At 32.7% G+C, this 24,591-nt stretch overlaps 1 pseudogene; it reads left to right on the plus strand.

The window, feature by feature from the left end:
• The first annotated feature begins 19,798 nt into the window (after nucleotides 1-19,798).
• On the plus strand, nucleotides 19,799-20,242 carry LOC124075665 (golgin subfamily A member 7-like; annotated as a pseudogene).
• The last annotated feature ends 4,349 nt before the right edge of the window (nucleotides 20,243-24,591 follow it).

The raw sequence follows: 24,591 nt of genomic DNA on the forward strand, positions 1-24,591 counted from the left end.
TTGCATCCATCTAGGGGAACCTCCACTGCTATCTCAAGTTAGCTCCTTCTATTGCTGCAACCAACTATAGTTGCAGTAGCATCCATCCAGGTACACCGGCAGAGTCTGGAAGCCCAACACCAAGGTGAGATATAGATAATCTGCACAGATTCTACAAGGATATAGGGTAGAAACTGTAATACCATAGTTCCACAAGGAAAGTAAGGAAATCACATAGAAAACATGAAGAAAACAAAAGGGAAGAAAGGGCCCCCAAACAAACCAGGACACTATAGTAATGAAACCCATGGATGGACAGCACAATTAAGGAAATGTCAGTGAATGATTTCAGAATGTTCATAATTATAATGATCTGTGAATTAAAAAAAATGACTTAATTGAGAAAAACAGGCAAAAACTGATCACTCCAAACAAGGGATAAGAGAGCAAATACAGGCAACCATTGATAACAGGAATAAACAGATAAGGGAGTGACACAGGCATCTATTGCTCACATCAACAAAGAAATCAGGAAGTAAATAAAAGTAGCAAAAGATTACTTCAAGAAACAGAGATCCTGAAAAAATTTGAAATCCTTGAATTGAAGAAAACAATAAACCAAATAAAAAACTCAATAGAAAACATCATCAACAAACTAGATCACATGGAAGACAGAAAGCCAGAAGGTGAAGGGTTGGGAAAAATCAAAGCACTGACCTGGACTGTGAAAGCAAGCAAGGGTTTTCATTCTCATATCAAATAGACTTCAAGCCAAAGTTAATCAAAAGGGATAAAGAAAGATAGTATATACGGCTTAAGGGAACCATTCATCAACAAGATATTATATATATCTCAAACAATGGAGCATCTATATTCATCATACAAACTCTTCTCAAGTTCAAGAGTCGAATAAACAACAACGCAATAATTCTGGTGATTTTAACACACCTCTTTAGTCACTAGATAGATCTTCCAAACAAAAGCTGAACAAAGAAACTACATAACTCAATAATACAATCAATAACTTAGAATTAACTGACATACATAGAATATTTAAACCATCAATGACAGAATATACTTTTTTTATCAGCAGCATATGGATCCTTCTCTAAAATAGACCATATACTATGCCACAAAGCACCTCTTACCAAATATAAAAATGTAGAGATACTACCCTGCATTCTGTCAGATCATAATGGAATGAAATTAGACATCAATTATAAAATAAGAAATAAAATCCAATTCAAAACCTGGAGACTAAATAATATGCTACTGAATCAACAATGGGTTACAAAAGACATAAAGGAGGAGATTAAAATGTTTTTAAAGGTGAATGAGAACACAGATACAACTGATTGAAATCTCTGGGACACTATGAAAGCAGTTTGAAGAGGAATGTTCATTGCATGAAGTTCATTCCTCAAATCAAGAAAAAATCAACAAATAAATTACTTAACACTACAGCTCAAAGCCCTAGAAAAAAACCAAATCAACACCAAAAGCAACAGAAGACAGAAAATAATTAAAATCAGAGCTGAAATCAATGAAATTGAAACAAAAGAAACAATTGAAAAAATTGACAGAATAAAATGTTGGTTCTTTGAAAAAATAAATAAAATTGACAGACCCTTAGCCATGCAAACAAAGGAGAGAGAAAACTCAAATCACTAACATACATGACACATAATTAGAAATTATTTTGACAACCTGTATTCCAATAAAATAGAAAATATCGAAGGCATTGACAAATTTCTAGAGTCATATAATTTGCCCAAATTGAATCAGGATAATATACACAATTTAAACAGATCAATTTCAAGTGAGGAAATAGCATATGCCATCAAAAGTCTATGAAACCAAGAAAATCCCAGGACACATGGATACACAGCCAAATTCTACAAGAACATTAAAGAAGATCTAATACCATTACTCTCCAATTTATTTCAGAAAATAGAAAAAGAGGCAGCACTTCCAAACTCATTCTATGAGGCCAATATCACTCTGATTCCGAAATCAGGCAAAGACACATAAAAATAAGAAAATTTCAGACCAATATCTCTAATGAACATAAATGCAAAAATTCTCAATAAAATTCTGGCAAATCGAATACAAAAGTATATTTAAAAGACTGTGCACCATGATTAATTAGGATTCATTCCAGGGATGGAAGTTTGGTTCAACATACAGAAATCAATAAATGTAATTCATCATATCAAAAGACTTAAAGATAAGAATCATATGATCATCTTTTTTTTTCTTTTTTTTATTGGTTGTTCAAAACATTATAAAGCTCTTGACATATCATATTTCATACATTAGATTCAAGTTGGTTATGAACTCCCAATTTTACCCCAAATACAGATTGCAGAATCACATGGGTTACACATCCACATTTTTACATAATGCCCTATTAGTAACTGTTGTATTCTGCTACCTTTCCTATCCTCTACCATCCCCCCTCCCTCCCCTCCCATCTTCTCTCTCTACCCCATCCACTGTAATTCATATCTCTCCTTGTTTATTTTCCCATTCCCCTCACAACCTCTTATATGTAATTTTGTATAACAATGAGGGTCTCCCTCCATTACCATGCAATTTCCCTTTTCTCTCCCTTTCCATCCCACCTCATGTATCTGTTTAATGTTAATCTTTTCTTCCTGCTCTTCCTCCCTGCTCTGTTCTTAGTTGCTCTCATTATATCAAAGAAGACATTTGGTATTTGTTTTTTAGGGATTGGATAGCTTCACTAAGCATAATCTGCTCTAGTGCCATCCATTTCCCTGCAAATTCTATGATTTTGTCATTTTTTAGTGCTGCGTAATACTCCATGGTGTATAAATGCCACATTTTTTTTATCCATTCATCTATTGAAGGGCATCTGGGTTGGTTCCACAGTCTAGCAATTGTGAATTGTGCTGCTATGAACATCGATGTAGCAGTATCCCTGTAGTACGCTCTTTTAAGGTCTTCAGAGAAAAGTCCAAGAAGGGCAATAGCTGGGTCAAATGGTGGTTCCATTCCCAGCTTTCCCAGGAGTCTCCATACTGTTTTCCAGATTGGCCGCACCAGTTTGCAGTCCCACCAGCAATGTACAAGGGTACCCTTTTCCCCACATCCTCTCCAGCACTTGTTGTTGTTTGACTTCATAATGGCTGCCAATCTTACTGGAGTGAGATGGTATCTTAGGGTGGTTTTGATTTGCATTTATCTGACTGCTAGAGATGGTGAGCATTTTTTCATGTACTTGTTGATTGATTGTATGTCCTCCTCTGAGAAGTGTCTGTTCAGGTCTTTGGCCCATTTGTTGATTGGGTTATTTGTTTTCTTATTGTTTAATTTTTTGAGTTCTTTGTATACTCTGGATATTAGGGCTCTATCTGAAGTGTGAGGAGTAAAAATTTGTTCCCATGATGTAGGCTCCCTATTTACCTCTTTTATTGTTTCTCTTGCTGAGAGAAAACTTTTCAGTTTAAGTAAGTCCCATTTGTTGATTTTTGTTATCAACTTTTGTGCTATGGGTGTCCTATTAAGGAATTTGGAGCCCGACCCTACAATATGTAGATCGGAGCCAACTTTTTCTTCTATCAGACGCAGAGTCTCTGATTTGATAGCTCCTTGATCCACTTTGAGTTAACTTTTGTGCATGGCGAGAGGAGGGGATTCAGTTTCATTTTGTTGCATATGGATTTCCAGTTTTCCCAGCACCATTTGTTGAAGATGCTATCCTCCCTCCCTTGCATGCTTTTAGCTCCTTTATCAAATATAAGATAGTTGTAGCTTTGTGGATTAGTCTCTGTGTCCTCTATTCTGTACCATTGGTCCACCCTCCTGTTTTGGTACCAGTACCATGCTGTTTTTGTTACTATTGCTCTGTAATATAGTTTTAAGTCTGGTATCGCTATACCGCCTGATTCGCACTTCCTGCTTAGAATTGCTTTTGCTATTCTGGGTCTTTTATTTTTCCATATGAATTTCATGATGGCTTTATCCATTTCTACAAGAAATGCCGTTGGGATTTTGATTGGCATTGCATTAAACCTATAGAGAACTTTTGGTAATATCGCCATTTTGATGATGTTAGTTCTGCCTATCCATGAACAGGGTATATTTTTCCATCTTCTAAGATCTTCTTCTATTTCTCTCTTTAGGGTTTTAGGTTCTGATCATCTTAATAGATGCAGAAAAAGCATTTGACAAAATACAGCACCCGTTTAAGTTCAAAACAGTAGAAAAAACTTGTGATAACAAGAACATATCTCAACATCATAAAGGCTATCTATGCTAAACCCCAAGCGAACATCATTCTAAATGGAGAAAAATTGAAGGCATTCCCTTTAAAAACTGGAACAAGACAGGGAAGCCCTCTTTCACCACTTCTATTTAACATAGTTCTTGAAACACTGGCCAGAGCAATTAGACAGACAAAAGAAACTAAAAGGATACACATAGGAAAAGAAGAACTCAAATCAGTACTATTTGCTGATGATATGATTCTATATCTGGAACACCCTAAAAGTTCCACCAAAAAACTCCTTGAACTAGTAAATGAATTCAGCTAAGTAGCAGGATATAAAATCAACACCCATAAATCAAAGTCATTTCTGTATATCAATGACAAGTTCTCAGAAAGGGAAACAAGAAAAACTACTCCATTCTCAATAGCCTCAAAAAAATTTGAATCAACTTAACGAAAGAGGTGAAAGACTTATATAATAAAAATTACAGAACCCTAAAGAAAGAAATCAAAGGAGACTTTAAAAGATGGAAAGATCTACCTTGCTCTTGGATAGGCAGAATTAATATTATAAAAATGAGCATACTTCCAAAAGCACTATACAGATTCAATAAAATTTTGATCAAAATTCCAGTGACATCCCTCAAAAAAAAAAAAAAAAAAAAAAAAAACCAGAAAAGGCAATCATGAAATTCATCTGGAAAAATAAGAGACCCAGAATAGCTAAGCAATTCTTAGCAGGAAGAGTGAAGCAGGTGGCATCACTATACCAGACCTTAAACTATACTACATAGTAAAAAAAAAAAAAAAAAAAAAAAAAAAAAAAACAAAAAAAAAAAAAAAAGAAAACATGGAAACATGGATGGTTTGGCATCAAAACATACTGGTAGACCAATGGTACAGAATAGAGGACACAGAGACTAAACCACATATGTCCAATTATCTTATATTAGATAAAGTTGCCAAGAACATGCATTGGAGAAAAGATAGCCTCTTTAACAAATGGTGCTGGGAAAACTGAAAGTACATATGCAACAAAATTAAATTAAACCCATATCTCTTACCACACACAAATCTCAACTCAAAATGGATCATGGACTTAGGAATACAACCAGAGACCCTGCGTATAATAGAAGAAAAAGTAGGCCCTAATCTTCGTCATGTGGGATTAGGCCCTAACTTCTTTAATAAGAATTCTGTGACATAAGAATTAAAATCAAGAATCAATAAATGGGATGAACTCCAACTAAAAACTTTCTTCTCAGCAAAAGAAATAATCTGTGAGGTGAATAGAGAGCCTACATCTTGGGAGGAAATCTTTACCCCTCAAACATCAGAATGAGCACTAATCACTAGAGTATATAAAGAACACAAGAAAACTAGACACCAAAAAAACAAATAACCCAATCAACAAATGGGCCAAGGACCTGAACAGACACTTCTCAGAAGAGGATATACAATCAATCAACAAACACATGAAAAAATGTTCATCATCACTAGCAATTAGAGAAATGCAAATGAAAACCACTCTAAGATTTCACCTCACTCCAGTCAGAATGGCAGCTATTATGAGGACAAACAACAATATGTATTGGCGAGATTATGGGGAAAAAGGTACACTCATACACTGTTGGTGGGACTGCAAATTGGTGCAGCCAATATGGAAAGCAGTATGGGTATTTCTTAGAAAATTGGGAATGGAACCACCATTTGACCCAGTAATCCCTCTCCTTGGGCTATACCCAAAGGACTTAAAAACGGCATAGTATAGGGACACAGCCACATCAATGTTTGTAGCAGCACAATTCACAATAGCTAAACTGTGGAGCCAAACTAAATGCCCTTCAGTGGATGAGTGGATAAAAAAAATGTGGCATATATACACAATGGAATATTACTCAGCAATAAAAGAGAATAAAATCATGGCATTTACAGGTAAATGGATGGAGTTAGAGAGATAATGCTAAGTGAAGTTAGGTAATCCCAGAAAAAACAAATGCTGGATGTTTTCTTTGATATAAGGAGACTCATTCATAGTGGAATAGGGAGGGGTAGCATGAGAGGAATAGAGGAACTCTAGATAGGGCAGAGGAGTGGAAGGTGAAGAGAGGTGGTATGGGGTAATTAATGATGGTTGAATGTGATGTTCATTACTATCCAAAGTATATGTATGAGGGCACAAATTGGTGTTAATATACTATGTATACAACCAGAGATATGAAAAATTGAGCTCTATATATGTAATAAAAGTTGTAATTCATTCTGCTGTTATATATAAATAAATAAAGTAAAAAATAAACAATAAAGCATATTTCCTTAATAGAACATGATGTAGAAAAAAGTCTCCACTGGGAATTTCAGTACAATTCTACTACCTTAGAGGATAGAAAAAATTAGGGGGAGGTAGGTAGAAAAGATTTTTAATGATACAGTCAAAATCTTCTAGTTGGCAAATAATTGACAAGGCACATCAATCTTTCACAAATAGTACATATAAATAGCACTGGTAGAAGAAAATTAAAGGAATTCTTATGTGGTATACCCAATATTGTCACTGAAGAAGAAGTAAACATATCTGTTGATTCATAAAGCAATGAAAAAGTTGGAATGTAAAGAAAAATTGAGTGAAGCATTCATTAGACAAAAGGAAAAGTCTAAAATAAGTTTGTAGTGTATGGATTTATAGTGGTTCTCCTCATGTTATTTTCTCTTATCCCGATAAGGAGCCTAGATACAGCAGTTAGATTTCAGGAATAAAGTTCTGTGATAAGATAGACTAGACACAATGTAATTTAATATATAGGCACAAAATGATAGAATTATTAGGATTCTATGTGAAATATGAAAACAAAGTAAAGGAGGATGAAAGTTTGATAGATGGGAGGAATGTAGAGAGATTTAGTGACACTAGTTAGAGAATAAGGTATATTGGAGTGACTAAATGAGAAGATAAGAGAGCACATCATTGTGATCACACAAGTGAACACATGAGTTTGGGATATCAGAGGCAATTCCATTATAAAACTTCAATAGGTGCACAGTATATCAGTTAGATTTGGTGACTGTATTGCCAAAATCAGATAATGAAATTCTGTGAAGATGAAGAAATCAAGGAAGGTATACAGATGCATAGTAAATACTGGGTTAGTAAGAAATATTATAAAACATTGCAAAAGCTTCAATAAATTATTAGGAGCTTTGTATAAGACAGTAATATAACTATTCATAGGTTAATATAGCTGTGTGTTATAAACACTAAAAGAACATGGATTTGGCCTGCAGCTCTTGCTCAGGGGTAGAGCACATGTCTAACATCATCCTAGGTTCAATACCAAGTATTATCAAAAACAATCATGAATTGCACCTGATGGTGAAAAGCTACTGATTTGGAATTGTTATCATGGGACTGATACAGTAGAGTTTTGAAGTTCAGAGTATGCAATCTCAAGCCAAATTATGTAGGTTTCACTTTCCTTCCATATCTTTGTAATCTTGAAAAATTTGCATACATTATGTCCCTATATTTCTTAATTTTAAAATGAAGATAATAGTTAACTTACCTTATAATGTTTTGTGTTTAATTATTTGACTGATGTAAATATGCTATTTCAGTTAATAATAGGTCAGACTACACCTAACACAAAACCTAATTTAAAGAAATATTACCTTGCCATTGTTTAATTTCTAATATGAATAGAACCCTATAGGTAGACAATTCAGGGCTAGTGGAGTTACTCCACGCTGCAATCAGAATTCTCAATCTCCAACTCCTTTTTGTTTTTGCATGGGGAGGGCCCACTAGTGTTTGAAAGTCAATCTATTCTTAATGATTACAAGATTGTATCTATCTTCCAAACCTCCTCTCCAAAAGGCAATGTAAATGAGTTAAAGATGAAAAAAAGATAAAGACAAGTAGCAAAAAGCATGCCAGTTGAATCCATTTCATTCCTAAAGAGATTTCCAGAAAGTCGAAACCAAATTTCTCTTATACCTCATTGACCAGAACTCTGTTATATAGATCTCTGTCTGCAAGGTGGTCTGGGAAATGTAGTGTTTGGATATAAACTTTGTTCTCCTAAAAATATTTGGAATATTTTCATAAGCATGCTAGACAGAATTAGTATTTGGTAGGTTAAATTTGCTGCCACAGGACCTTAAAACAGTACCTAACACAAACATACAGAAAATGTTCTCTACTATTGCTATTATTCTCAACTCCTGACCCTGAGGTTCACAAAATATGGTAGAAATGTGTATCCTTCCCATGATAAGACTATAAGTAGAATTGTGTCCACTGGAAAGAGCCTGATTCATCTAAAGCAAGAAACAAAACATTTCAGTAAATATATTGAAATAAATGGATTTGACAGTCAAACATAGATCTGATTTTCAAGAGAACTCAGTGTAAGAGTCAGAAAGAGAAGGGAGGATTATGAACTTTGATCAGGGAATGTAATAATAAAGAATTAGAAAAAGAAGGACATGGAAGATGATAAATAACAGGAATGTTTTAGGTCTTAGATTGTGTATTTATTTTCTGTTTCTGTGTAACAAAATACCACAAACTTAACAACTTAAAACCACACACGTTTTTTTCTTTATCTGACAGTTTGTATAGGGCACAACTCAGTTGTGATTTTCTGCTCAGATTTGACAGGCTGAAATCAAATATCAACTGGGCTACAGTTCTTATATTGGCTGAGTTTTCTCCTAAGCTCATTTGTCTGATATTTACTGCCTTGATATTTTAGGACTAAGATGCCTGTTTTCTTTCTACTTTTTTGTCAGGACTGTGTTAGACTCCTAGATGTCTCCCACAGTTTCTTGTCACATGCCCTCAGTAAGCAGAAAGCAACATGGATATTTGCCTAACTCCCAGCAGCCTGGAATTCATCCTTTCCTGTCATCAACTGGAGATTTCCTTTACTCTTAGCAGCTATAGAGTGTGCTGTTTTTAATGGGCTGATATGGTTAGGATAGGCCCACTTGGATAATCTCCCTTGTTAAGGTCAACTGAATCATGACCTTAAATACACCTAAAACATCTCTTTATATTGGTATTTAGATTTGTATTTTATTAAGTAAAAGGGACAAAGTGTGTGTATATCAGGTGATGCATATCTTCCAGGACCATCTTAGAATTCTTTTGCCTACAAAAGAAGGTGATGAAAGAAATCAGAATTTTCAGCATGGTGTGTTAAGCTGATCGTAAAATTACCAAGAGTAGAGTAGCTTTTTCCTTAAACTGGGTATGGGAATTTGGAATTTTCAGTAGTCACCTGTGGCCTAGACTGATTTTCTATTTTCTTGGTATCTCAGTTATTTGATCTCAAATATTTACCCACCTAACATTGGACTCTCTTCATAGGTTTTTGACTACTGAAAACAAACAAACTAACAAACAAAAAACTAATACTACCTTTTGGAGACATTTCATCAGATAAATTTGTAAGCAAAAAATTTTTTTTTAAATTTTTTATTGTTGGTTGTTCAAAACATTACAAATTTCTTGACATATCATATTCCACACTTTGATTCAAGTGGGTTATGAACTTCCACCTTCACCCCATACACAGATTGCAGAATCACATCAGTTACACATCCATTGATTTACATATTGCCTTACTAGTGTCTGTTGTGCTCCGCTGCCTTTCCCATCCTCCACCATCCCCCCTCCCCACCTCTCCCCTCCCCTCCCCTCCTCTCTCTCTACCCCCTCCACTGTATAACCCTGAGGGTCTCCTTCCATTTCCATGCAATTTCCCTTCTCTCTCCCTTTCCCTCCAACCTCTCATCCCTGTTAAATGTTAATCTTCTTCTCCTGCTCTTCGTCCCTACTCTGATCTTAGTTACTCTCCTTATATCAAAGAAGACATTTGGCATTTGTTTTTTAGGGATTGGCTAGCTTCACTTAGCATAATCTGCTCTAATGCCATCCATTTCCCTGCAAATTCTATGATTTTGTCATTTTTTAATGCAGAGTAATACTCCATTGTGTATAAATGCCACATTTTTTTTTTATCCATTCGTCTATTGAAGGGCATCTAGGTTGGTTCCACAGCCTTGCTATTGTGAATTGTGCTGCTATGAACATGGATGTAGCAGTGTCCCTGTAGCATGCTCTTTTTAGGTCTTTAGGGAATAGACCGAGAAGGGGAATAGCTGGGTCAAATGGTGGCTCCATTCCCAGCTTTCCAAGAAATCTCCATATTGCTTTCCAAATTGGCTGCACCAATCTGCAGTCCCACCAGCAATGTACAAGTGTACCCTTTTCCCCACATCCTCGCCAGCACTTGTTGTTGTTTGACTTCATAATGGCTGCCAATCTTACTGGAGTGAGATGGTATCTTAGGGTGGTTTTGATTTGCATTTTTCTGACAGCTAGAGATGGTGAGCATTTTTTCATGTACTTGTTGATTGACTGTATGTCCTCCTCTGAGAAGTGTCTGTTCAGGTCCTTGGCGCATGTGTTGATTGGGTTGTTTGTTCTCTTATTGTCTAATTTTTTGAGTTCTTTGTATACTCTGGATATTAGGGCTCTATCTGAAGTGTGAGGAGTAAAGATTTGTTCCCAGGGTATAGGCTCCCTATTTGCCTCTCTTATTGTTTCTTTTGCTGAGAAAAACTTTTTAGTTTGAGTAAGTCCCATTTGTTGATTCTAGTTATTAACTTTTGTGCTATGGGTGTCCTATTGAGGAATTTGGAGCCTGACCCCACCGAATGTAGATCGTAGCCAACTTTTTCTTCTATCAGACGGCGTGTCTCTGATTTGATATCAAGCTCCTTGATCCATTTTGAATTAACTTTTGTGCATGGCGAGAGAAAGGGATTCAGTTTCATTTTGTTGCATATGGATTTCCAGTTTTCCCAGCACCATTTGTTGAAGATGCTATCCTTCCTCCATTGCATGCTTTTAGCCCCTTTATCAAATATAAGATAGTTGTAGTTTTGTGGATTGGTTTCTGTGTCCTCTATTCTGTACCATTGGTCCACCCGCCTGTTTTGGTACCAGTACCATGCTGTTTTTGTTACTATTGCTCTGTAGTATAGTTTGAAGTCTCGTATCACTATACCGCCTGATTCACACTTCCTGCTTAGCATTGTTTTTGCTATTCTGGGTCTTTTATTTTTCCATATGAATTTCATGATTGCTTTCTCTATTTCTACAAGAAATGCCGTTGGTATTTTGATTGGCATTGCATTAAACCTATAGAGAACTTTTGGTAATATCACCATTTTGATGATGTTAGTTCTGCCTATCCATGTACAGGGTATATTTTTCCATCTTCTAAGATCTTCTTCTATTTCTCTCTTTAGGGTTCTGTAGTTTTCATTGTATAAGTCTTTCACCTCTTTTGTTATGTTGATTCCCAAGTATTTTATTTTTTTTTGAAGATATTGTGAATGGAGTGGTTGTCCTCATTTCCATTTCCGAGGATTTGTCGCTGATATACAGGAATGCCTTTGATTTATGCGTGTTGATTTTATAGCCTGCCACTTTGCTGAATTCATTTATTAGCTCTAATAGTTTCTTTGTAGAGCCTTTTGGGTCTGCTAGGTATAGAATCATATCATCTGCAAATAGTGATAATTTAAGTTCTTCTTTTCCTATTTTTATGCCTTTAATTTCTTTCGTCTGTCTAATTGCTCTGGCCAGTGTTTCGAGAACTATGTTGAACAGAAGTGGAGAGAGAGGGCATCCCTGTCTTGTTCCAGATTTTAGAGGGAATGCCTTCAATTTTTCTCCATTCAGAATGATGCTATCCTGAGGCTTAGCATAGATTGCTTTTACAATATTGGGGTATGTTCCTGTTATCCCTAGTTTTTCTAGAGTTTTGAACATAAAGGGATGCTGTACTTTGTCGAATGCTTTTTCCGCATCTATCGAGATGATCATATGGTTCTTATTTTTAAGTCTATTGATGTGGTGAATAACATTTATTGATTTCCATATATTGAACCAGCCTTGCATCCCAGGGATGAATCCTACTTGATCATGGTATTTTTTAATAATGCAAAAAAGTAACATTGTCTAACAATACAGTAACAATTTTTATTGTAAAAATTGTTAAGAAATTATGGTCTGTATCTTATAAATGCATAATAAATGACTTTTTTCTTTAATTGGACAAGATGAATTATTTAATATTTGTAACAAACTTACATAACAAGCCTCTTTTTACCATTTTTCATTAAATACCTTTGAATGTTCATGTTTACTATTTTTAAGTATGTGTATGTATAATTTAGCCTCACTTATGTTAATGCATTTTTATGTTATGCATATTTAAATGACTAAAAATAACCACTAACCAGAAATAAATGCTTTTAACATTTTTGTGCATTTTCCCAAAACCTTTGTAGTGTACGTAACATAATTGAAGCTGTATTTTTTCTTTATAAAAATATTCTTCCTTTTAATGTATTTTTCTTTGTTTTATATACTAAGAATGTACTACTTATTATTTGAAGTATATTAAATATGAGTAGCAAAAATAAGTAAAATATAAAGATAAAATGGCAAAGAAAAATATAAGAAAATTTACAAGAAAACAAATTGAAATGCTAACAGTGGTTTTCTGTGGATGAAGGCTAGCTGATTTACTTTCCTTTCACATTTCTGAAAGTGTAACATTTTCTATAATGATCATAGAATTAAGTTTATATTGAAGTAACATACTAACATTTCTTTTAAGAAAGAAAGACAATGTTTTGATTATTTTCTTGAAAGACAATAAAAATTGTTAATATTTAAACTTTTGAAACTAAAATTTCTCTTACAGAAAAATTATAGTGATTAACATTGTATAATATTCTTCATTTCTAATTGTGTTCTACTGTTTCACTTCTCATATTTTTAGGTAATTTACATAAACAAGATAGCTTGGTAAATTGTTTGGTGCTCTTTTATTACTTATAAATTCAGGTTTTCCCGAAGTTGCTTAGTGACTTAGAGAATGAAAAGCCAGTCTTCATTATCTTGTCATACATCTATACACATTGCTATTATACTGTGAATGAGATGGACTAATGACCTAACTTTGTTTTTACTTTTCAACCAACTGATGCATTTTCTAATCCAGAATAAGCTATTATATTCAGAGAGCAGAAGTTAAATCCATCTGAGGCTTTATGAGTTCCATATGATTGAGTTGCTCAGATATATGCACTAGTGCACAGGTAAACAGCCTTTCTAATGGAAGGAGCTCAAATTTGTGAAATTTTGTAGTATAAATGCCTCTTCTATTAGGACAATTTTAAGCTACTAATAATTTAAAAATCAACCTACAATAATCCTGAAATTTTAATAATCAGAGCATGTATATTTGAGTTGAGAATTTGTATCAATGTGACTTGAATAATGCTCTTGATGCACTCCTAAACAGATAAAAATATTAATTCTATTTCATTCTGAGCACAGCCTTTTATCTGTTCCAGTAGTCCATGCTAAATTAGAAGTACTGTAACTATTAAGACTGCAAAACTAGTAGTTTTCTTATTTTAAGTCTCTACTTTTTCCCCTTAGATTTATTAGCAAAATCAGTAATATAAGATATACACTCTTATAAGCAATGTGAAGAGATTAAACTGGACTTTTGTAGATAGTACTAAATTTTTGGCATTGCAAACAACCTTTAGTAAGTGAGCATTCAAGACCTTAATAACGTTATTTGCACTTGCATTACTATTTCAATAAACATCATATATAGTAAAATAACAAAATTTAGTAAATCCTTGAGGCATACCAAGCATATAAGCTATTGTTTTTCACTTTGAAAAATGAATAGATAAATGAATAGATTTGGGAAAATAAGAACCCACATAGGAAAAATAGACTATTCTATTACTTTGGATATTGCTGTTGGTTAGATAGATGATGACATCCAGAAAGAACAAATATATGAAACTTATTGATAATTGTTTCCTTAGAAACAGAAAAAGATATGTTTGCATAAGGAAAAACTTAGGCACATCTGATTGAACTTTGGAAGCAATGAACCTTCACATGTTAGGATAAAATTAGAAATGGCAATTCTAGTTTTCACTTGGAGTTAAAAGTTGGAAATAACATTGCTCAAAATCTTATAATGATAAAAATCTGAACCAACATGAAGTTCAAATTTTTTTGAACCCATCATAGAACAGACATCTCAAGACATTTAAGTGGCCAGAATATAAGGAGATATAGACACTTAGTGGGAGAAGTAATAACTGAGCATTGTGTTACCTGGGCAAGATATAACTGGACATGCATAAGAGCTCAACTGGGGTGATTGGCAAATTGATGGAGGTCAGTAAACTGCATATTTGTGAAAAAGGGTGAAGCCTCTGATGGTTGCATATAAACAGGAAGTCTACATCCTCTTTCATGTCTTTTCTTCACAGATATCATAGGTGGTCACAGAAAAGATTAAGAAAATCATGAGAAATTCTCCCTCTTATTTCATAAATGGAGGATGTGAAGAGTAGATATTGTAAGAGGGAGGAGAAACTCCTGGACACCTCTTCCCTATCTCATCCAGCAAACAATACCTTATGTAAAAAAGGACAAAAATCACTGTCATCCTTATAAGTAGTACTGAAATATGATTGTAGCCATGGGAAAGGGATAAGTGTAAGGAAAAATAGAGAGAGTCAGAAATAGGTTCTGCACTTACAATGATCCTAGAAGAAGAACACCACTGTCATCTCCAAAAGTACAATTGAATAGTACCTTCTTCATGCCAAAACGGAGCACAGCCTTTTACCTGTTACAGTAGTCCATGCTAAATTGGAAGTACTGTAACTATTCAATCAAAACAACTATTCAATTAAAACAAAATATAATGTGCCTCACTCCATACCTACAGCTGACTAAAAATCATGAAGGAACAAGTAATTTGCAAGGCCAACACCCATTCCTAGGTAGACTTAATGCCAAGTTAGAGCTGATATTTGAAAATGAAATCTACTGTCATACAAACACTTAGTGTAAATGAAAGCAATTACTGCAGGATCAAACAAAAAATCATATAAATGGAAAAAAAAACAACTCTGATAAATATTGATTGTGAGAAATGCATTAGTAACCTCAAAGCAACCAATAAAATGATTATAATATAGACTGTCTATAAAAGAAATAATAACTGAAATAGGGTGAAAAAATTAAAAAAAGAAAGAACAAATAATCCCACAACCATATGTATGTGTACGTATATATTTATGTATCCACCAAGCATACACCGTGTATATATACATATCAAGTGACAATAGTAGTAATAAAGATGGGAATGAAGATTTGGAAATACTGTGCATTGTTTTTCAGGTCATTTTATTATTTAACAAGTATTAAAATATTTGCTCTTACACAGGAAATTTTTAAATTTTATTTGCAGATAGACCTTGAATAATTAAAGGTAAACTGCATTGCAATAGTGGAGTTATAAAAAGAGGTATAAATAGTTAATTAATATATAAAATAGAATCATAAAATGCTCAGTTACTTTAAGACAGAAGAGGGAAAGTAAAACAATGGGCATATGGAACCTAAATTTGTGAAACTTAATTATATAATATTAATCATCACAATAAAAGTGAAAATTTTTAAGCTGGTGAGTTTAAAGACATAAGTGGTCATATTGAATACAAATTAAAAGGAGAAACAATATAGAAAACAATGTAGGTGTATGTAGACCCTTAGAAAGATGAATAAAAACGCATGAACCTCTAATTAGACTGAGTTACCAAAAATACATACATCAACATCTGAAATGGAAGAACAGACTTCACTACTAACCATAAAGACAATAAAATATTAGAAAATTCTACCTTATTCCCTTAAATGTGACAACCTAGAGGAAATTCAATTCAGGAAATCACAGCTACAAAAATGTCACTCAAGGGAAACTATGTGAATAGCTTTATGTATATTAAAGGAGTTGAATTTATGGTTTAAAATATTCTAAAAAAACCCTCCAGGCTCAGGTAGTATCATTGTCAAAGGCTACATCAAGGATGAATCTCATTCAGAAAAAACAAAACAAAAAAAAAAAAAAACAAGAGAAAGATGGAGGAAGGAAGGGATACATTTCAATTAATTTTTGAAGGTGACCATTACTTTGATAGTTTTCAATGCTATAGAAATGTAACATAAACATCAAAACAATGAGCCAGTGTCTCTCTTTAAGCATATCCTCAATTACATATTACTAAAAGAAATCCAGAATCAAATAAACAGAATAAAGCATCAAATTAAGGGTTATTGATTAAAAGAATGGAAGAATTGATTGAAAAAATTGGTTTATCATTTGAAAAATAATCAATGTCATTTACCATATTACATAATTAAAGAAGAAAAGCTTACATAATCATCTCATTAGATGTAGAGAAATAATTTGGAAAAAATTCAACATCCATTCATAATCAAAAAAATTCTCAAAAGTTAGGTAGAAGGGAACTTTTGAAAAACCTGATAAGGGTAATCTACAAGGTACTCAAGGACTACAGTCAATTTCATACTTAATGTTCAAGGAGAGAAGGCTGTACCCTTCCATTAAAAATAGAAATCAAAAGCATAATTAGATTGGCATTTATACACAATGGAATATTACTGAGCACTAAAAAACTAACAAAATCATGGCATTTGCAGGGAAATGGATGGCATTAGAGCAGATTATGCTAAGTGAAGCTAGCCAATCCCTTAAAAATAAATGACGAATGGAATGTCTTCTTTGATATAAGGAGGGCGTCTCAAAACAGAGCAGGGAGGAAGAGCATGAGAAGAAAATTACCATTAAACGGGGATGAGAGGTGGGAGGGAAAGGGAGAGAGAAGGGTAATTGCATGGAAATGGAAGGAGACCTGCATTGGTATACAAAATTACATATAAGAGGAGGTGAGGGGAAAAAACAGGAGAGAGAAATGAATTACAGTAGATGGGGTAGAAAGAGAAGAAGGGAGGGGAGGGGAGGGGAGAGGAGGGGAGATAGTAGGGGATAGGAAAGGCAGCAAAATACAACAAACACTAGTATGGCAGTATGTATAAATGGATGTGTAACCCATGTGATTCTGCAATCTGTACTTGTGGTAAAATAGGAGTTCATAACCTACTTAAATCAAAAGTATGAAATTTGATGTGTCAAGATCATTGTAATGTTTGGACAATAATAAAAAATAAAATAAAGAAAAAAAAATCTTACTACAGTTATAATTGCTATTATCATGAAAACAAACAAAAATGCAAATTTTCATGAAGAAGTATAGCAAAGGGAAGTTTTATACACTATTGGTGGGAATGTTTATTATAATATCCACTATTGGTAATAGTGTGGAAGTTTTTCATAAACTGAAATCACACATAATATATGATCCAGCTATCAATCATTTGAATATATAGCCAAAGGAAATTATAGCAACATATCAAATACATAGCTGTGTACCCATGCCTATTGCTGTATTACTCACAATAGCTAAGATGTGGAATCAACCCAGATGTTCATCAATTAATAAAGGGATGAAGAAAATGTGGTATATAAACACAATGTAATCCTATTCAGTCTTAAAAAACCACAATATTTTGTCCTTTATAGCAAACTAAATGGAGCTGGATGACTTTATACTAAATGATATAAGTTAGACACAAGAAGATTTCACATGTTCTCTCTCCTATGTGAATGCTAAAAATATCAAACAAAATGTAGATTCATGGTTACTAAAAGGTGGGAAGGGTGGAGGGGAGCATGAATAGAGGAAAATTGGAAAATGAGTTTAAAAATACCTTTAAAGAAATCAGTTTTGATGTTCTGAAGTACAATGAGATGACTATAATCCACAAAAAGCATGCTAAATTTTATAAATAACTAGGAGACGGGAGCTTGAAGACTCTAACTGCAAAGTAATTTTAATGAAATGGAAACATTAATATCCCATATTTGATCAGTGCATGTATGAAAACATCACATTATATGCCATATATAATTATGTTAAACAAAAAATACAAAACATGTTTCATGAGATATAAAAGCTAAATAACCTGTTTTGATCATTACACATTGTACACATGTATTGAATTATCACATTGCACCTCATCAATATGTATAATTAAAACAATGACAATATAGTTTTCAAATAAAACTTAAAGATAAATAAAAAAGCACAAAATATGAAATAAGCAGTTTTTTATGTTCACAGATGACATGATTTGGAATGATTATTGTGAAAATTGAGTAATGTGGTTCACCAATGAAGAGCTGAATTATTGTTTTTTTAATCAGAATTTTGGAGTTCTCAACACATAGATTTTCCACACATTTTACTGCTTTTAGACCTAAGTGTTTTAGTTCAAATTTATTATAAGTACATAGAAACATAAATGCACAAATAGAAAACTCAGAAACATTTCTCTAAGATATATTGCTAACTTCAATGAAATACCAATCAAAATCCCAAACACATTTGTAGTGCATATAAAACAAAAACTGATTCTGAAATTGATACAAAAATACAAGTGAATTACAATAAAGAAAACAGGTTTGGAAAAGAACAAAGTTCTTATTTCATTTCAAGTTTCTGTATAAAGTCACAATAATCAGAATGCCTGCTATTGGCAAAAGTGGAGAAATATAAAAAATGAACAGGTTTAAGATTATAAAATAGTTTCTCACAAAAATAATCAACTGATTCCTGATGGAAAGAATTGCAAGGAGAATTCAATAGATAAAGGATAATGTATTTTTTTAAAATGTACTAGAAATATTAATTGGATGTCCATAAGCAAAATAATGAACTTGAATGCATTCTATATATTGCATACAAAACCTACTCTGAATGTCTTATGTAAATAAATAAAAACATAAAGCCACAAACTTTGTAGTAAAGAAAAAAATCAAAAAACGTCCATGACCTAGTTTTAAAAAAAATATTTAGACAAGACAGCAAAGTCCCATTTTCTTAAAATAAAATCATAAAATTAGATTTTATCAAAATTAAAATTTTTTTCTTTAGAAAGATATTACTAGGAAAATGGAAAGACAAAACACTGGGAAAAATCTTTGCAAGTTATATTTCCAAAACAAACTTGTAACCAAAATATATTTAAAAACTCACAGTGCACACTATATCCATGTATGGGATATTACAGTGAAGCCTATTAATATGTATAATTGAATCATGTAATTAAAATTTTAACTCTATGAGACAGACACTATTACCCTATATGCATGTATGATTACACTACTGGTGTGACTCTGCACCATGTACAGCCAGAAGAATGAGAAGTTGTGTTCCATTTGTGTACAAAATGCATTCTAGCATCATGTATAACTAATTAGAACAAATTTAAAAATATTTTTAAAACTGAAAAAAAATAAGCTCTTATGAACATAAAGAAAAAAGTGAAACAACCCAATTTGAAAAACCTTTAAATGGGGGTTGGGGTTGTGGCTCAGTAGTAGAGTGCTTGCCTAGTATTTTTGAGGCACTGGGTTCCATCCTCAACACAAAATTAAATATAAATAAATAAATAAATAAATAAATAAATAAATAAATAAATAGGTTGGTGTTTCCCCAGGGTAGCCATTATGTGAGGGGCATGGGGCCTGAGCAGGCATGACAGCTGAAGGCCCACTCCACAGCATGGCGTGGCCAGTCCTGTCCTTGCAGATGTCCAGGAAGGTGTTGATTCAAGACGACTATAGCAGTGGCACACGCTGCCAATTCCAGATCAAGTTCCCCATGTAATTGGAGGACTGGATGGATAGGCAGCATTTTAAAGAGAGAGTTGGAACTCTAAATAATCTTTATCCAGAAGCAGAGAAGCTTGGCGGCAGGTCATGTCTTGAAGGTTGTTTGGCTTGTTTAACAAGATATACCATCTTCTTATGCATGAAAACTCATGAGAATATTTGGAAAAAAGGCTCCAAATATATTCAATAACAGAATGAGATGATATATGCTACCCAACACCTCCTCCTGACACACCCTACTGAGAAAGGACTTTGAGTTTTTGAAATTACCATTTATGAAGACAGAGGCATGAGCAGTGAAAGGTAAACTATGAGATTAAAGATCCCATCTTCAGCTGAGACTCTCATATATCCACTGGCTGACCATAGAATGCCCTTATCTTCTCTCCAGAGCACCATTTCTTTGTATCTGCTGCCAGAGTGGGTGCGTTTACTTCAAGGACTAAATTTCTAAAACCCCACAACTGGAGTGACTTCTAGTTGCTGAGCATCCACTTTGTGTTTCTAAATTGGGTAGGACTCTTTAGTCTTTTGATTTGTTTACAATAAAACACAATGACACATTTCTTATTTTTTTTTAATTCAAAGTGATTTAATAAAATATGCAGTTGGTCATCCCAATGCAAATTTTAATTTCCTTCATTCCTTGGGTCAGTTTTCCAGATGGCTTTAGACCTCAATGAGTTTATATTAGCCAATGTTCAGTTTTATCCCACAAAATTAATAAAAGGCTTTTTTTCCAAGTGAGGGATAGACTATGTCTGTGATTATAATAATGCATTTACCAGATTTCAAAGAATACCAGATTTGCCATGATTCAAATATTAAGATTGATTTCTGTTGTTCAGTTTTCAAACTGAAATTCAGTGAAAAATGAACAGCATAATGTTATTTGTTTTATTGTAGTAGTTTTACCTAATTAAAGCAGTATTGAGTGCAATTTCCAGTTATATACTTTGGAGACTTTTATGTTATTATTACATTACCTTGAATGTTGGAAAGATGTGGTAAATTGCTTGTTCATTACACAAATAAGTAACCACAATAAAGTGGATGCTAAGCCATCAAAAAATGTAAATCAACAAAATAAAAGAGTTGTGTCCATCTACAATTAAAAATAAGATATTAAAAAGATTTAAATGTACATTTTATCAAAGAAAGGATACAGATGGAAAATGAACATAGGGAAATATGTTCAACATCATCATTTACAATGAAATGCAAAGTGGAACTGCAGTGAGGGAATTACATACCTATTGTGATGACCAAAAAGAAAACTGATAATACAAAGTGAAATGGGAATAGCTGGAACTCTTCTTTGCTTATAAAAGAAAAAAATGATACAAGCACTTGGAAAAATAGTTTAGCAATCTCTTAAAAACTCAACAAAACTCCAAGAAGTCCCACTCTTCTATATTAATCAAGTCTATTTAAAAATGATAGCATAAAGACAAAACTTTGTATAATGGTCAAGGGATGTAGCTCAGTGAAGAGTGCTTGCCTACTATGTACAAGAATCTGGTTTTAATCCCCAGTATAACAAAAAACATAAAAAATATTTTAACAACCCCATATGCTACCATTTTCAGCAGATTTATGCATAGTAGTGAAACACAGAAAACGTTTTCAACAGGTGAATGGAAAAACAAATCTCTTTACATACCACTCAGCAACAAAAAGTGAAGTATGGGTTCATGCAACATAGATGAATTTATTTATTTTGCTTAACAAAAGAAGCTTGAGCAAAAAACTAAATATTGTATGATTCTATTTATATAGAATTCTAGTAAATGTATAATATAGAGATATGGAACAGATGACTGGTTGCCAGAAGCTGGAGTTGGAGAGGGAATAATTACAAAGAGAGAATTTGTGAGAAATTTTTTTACTGATGGAACTCTCTGTACTGTGGCAGTATATACATTGCTCTATGCATTTGTTAAATTCCATATAACTGTACCTTACAAAGGGTAGATTTTGTTAAGTGAAAATTTAGAAAAAATAAATTTGGTTTATCAAGAGATCTCAAAATCAAATGTAAACTGTTTCAAATATGTATCTATGAAAACTATGTATTTAATATCTTAATTGAAGAGCATGGGGAATAAAATGAACTAAGTAGCTTTGGAACATTTGCCTTAATATTGTAGGACTAAAGACAAGAAGAATTGCATAAAATTACTATTCTATAGTTGGTAGGTTTGTTTCTCACTGGAGTAGGTATCAGAAATTCTCAAAGTAATTTTATCAAAAAAGCAAATACACTAGGCTTGAACACATAAATAAGAATGTTGAAGATATTCAGAGGTTCCTCATCATTAGAGAAGAAAGTTACAAATAAGCAAGGAAGATGCTAGAATGAACTCTGGTTGAATTTTGAAGACTGTTGTATCAATATAAATCATATTTTAAAATATAAAAATATTGAAATTAACATAGATATGTGTGTATATTTCACTTAAAGTACGTATCTTGTGGTGCCAGAATGTAAGAAACTGTTGGATAAATTAAGGGATTGAGGTATATCAAAAGGACACAGCTGATTTTCAAAGGCCAAAACTAGAAATACTTGATCAACATTAATCGTGTCAATAAAACAGAACCCAAAGAGTAAAATAAATATACATGTGTTCACTAGTGTAAATGAATAATTGAATAAATAACTAAATGGAGAAAGTATGAAAACTCTTACAGAAGAATTCTAATTGAGAAATGTAGAAGAAAGGGGAAATAGAAAATTGCCATTAGAATACTTCAGTTACAATCACGACAGGCAAGATTCAATGACAAATGCTAAAATTATTAAAAGAAACTATGGGTAGAAAAATAATTTTGGCATAGTGTCAAAGTGTCTCATTCAATGTAGGGCTAACTTAACAAGTGAGATAATAGAAACATTACAAAGCATTACCTTGGCTTATATTAATTCAACAAAAGGTAACATGACTACTAGTAGTAGTAAGACATATTAATATCATGTATTCCTAATATGATATGCTAAGTGGGACAAAAGACCTTTGTGGTATTCTTCCTCATAAGGAATGACTTCAATAAAAAAAAAATATCAGAATACTCAATTAAGGGAAATTCTAAAATGTAACTTGACCTGTACTCTTTAAACCTTCAAGATCATGAATGACAATGGTAAATTATTAAAGGAATCTATTAGAGGAATCCAAAGATATATAATCACAAAAAACCAGTATGAGACTCTTGATTGGATTCTACAATAGAAATTAAAAACAGAAACAAAAACAAGCCAACAATAAAAAATTAATGGAAAAACTGGTGGTATCTGAAAATGTCTGATATTTAGCTAATATTATTATTTTAATTTCTTAAGTTTGATAAATTTAGTATGAATATATAAAATACTAATGATAAAAAGCACTTGTTTCAAGGGTATATGGAAATTCTTTATTACTTTTGCAAATTTTCACTGTCTAAAATATTTTAATGAAAAAGTTAAAATTTATAAAAACAAATATAAATATAATCCACTATTCTGTATTGAGACTAATTTATGCACTCAAAACCTGTGTTATAAGTCTAATTATTTATGAAATAAGAATGGAAATACTGGACTGGGGTTGTGGCTCAGAGGTAAAGTGCTTGCCTAACATGTATGAGGCCCTGAGTTCAATCCTCAGCACCACATAACATAAATAAATAAAATAAAGATATTGTGTCCAACTACCACTAAAGTATAAATATGTGAAAAAAGGAATGGAAATACTTAAAAATAGAAAGTAAAATATAAAAAAACAGGTTATTTATATAGTACCTTGTAGTTTTCAAACAGTAGTTATTTCTTTTTGAATTAAAATATCCTTCCTAAAATCTTTTGAGTATGTATAATTTCCTTCATTATACAAATGAAAACACTATGGATAATAGAAAGTTTATTAGATCCTCAAAATTTATTCATCTTATATCCTAAAAATTTTACATTTGGTCCAATATCTCCCCAATTCCTTTACAAACCAGTACTTGGAAACTACCACTCTACTCACTGTGTCTATGAGTCTGACATTTTTGTACACATATCACATCATCACATTTTTACTTTAAAATATACAATTTTATTTGTTAATTATAACTCAATAAAACTGAAAAAATTAAAAATTTATTGAAGACAACCTTAACAAATGAGACAGAAAGTTCACTTATCTAAATAACACAGCTACTTAGTGATTCAATCATGACTTTAACACAAACATTCTAACCTGATATTTTGTGCATGTTATGCTAATAAATTATTGACGTGAATTTACTCTATTGTTGGTTTAATATGCTTCAAGTATTGTGGAATAGTAGTTCTCGGCCAAGGTCTCCATACACAGTAACCCATAGTACTTTATTTTTCTACATGTTTACAAGTGTAAGAAAATAACTTTTCCCCAATTAAAGAAACAATTAAAGTTGATAAAAAATAAACTGCTTCAGTTATAAGTCCCTAAAATCACCTTTTAATAAATTATTTTGCCTTGCTTAAAATTTTAGATATTTTTTTCAGTGAGTATCTGATATCAATTTATTCATAATATTTTTCTTCCATATAATGGCTTACATTTTAATATTCAAACCTATAGACTCCTTCACCAGGGTTGTGCATTGGGGCATAGATCTGTTTATATTTATTCATTAGTGCATTGC

The sequence above is a fragment of the Marmota monax genome, unplaced genomic scaffold (assembly GCF_021218885.2).
Source record: "Marmota monax isolate L192 unplaced genomic scaffold, Marmota_monax_Labrador192_F-V1.1 WCK01_AAM20220418_F8-fsc00206, whole genome shotgun sequence".
Lineage (NCBI taxonomy): Eukaryota > Metazoa > Chordata > Mammalia > Rodentia > Sciuridae > Marmota > Marmota monax.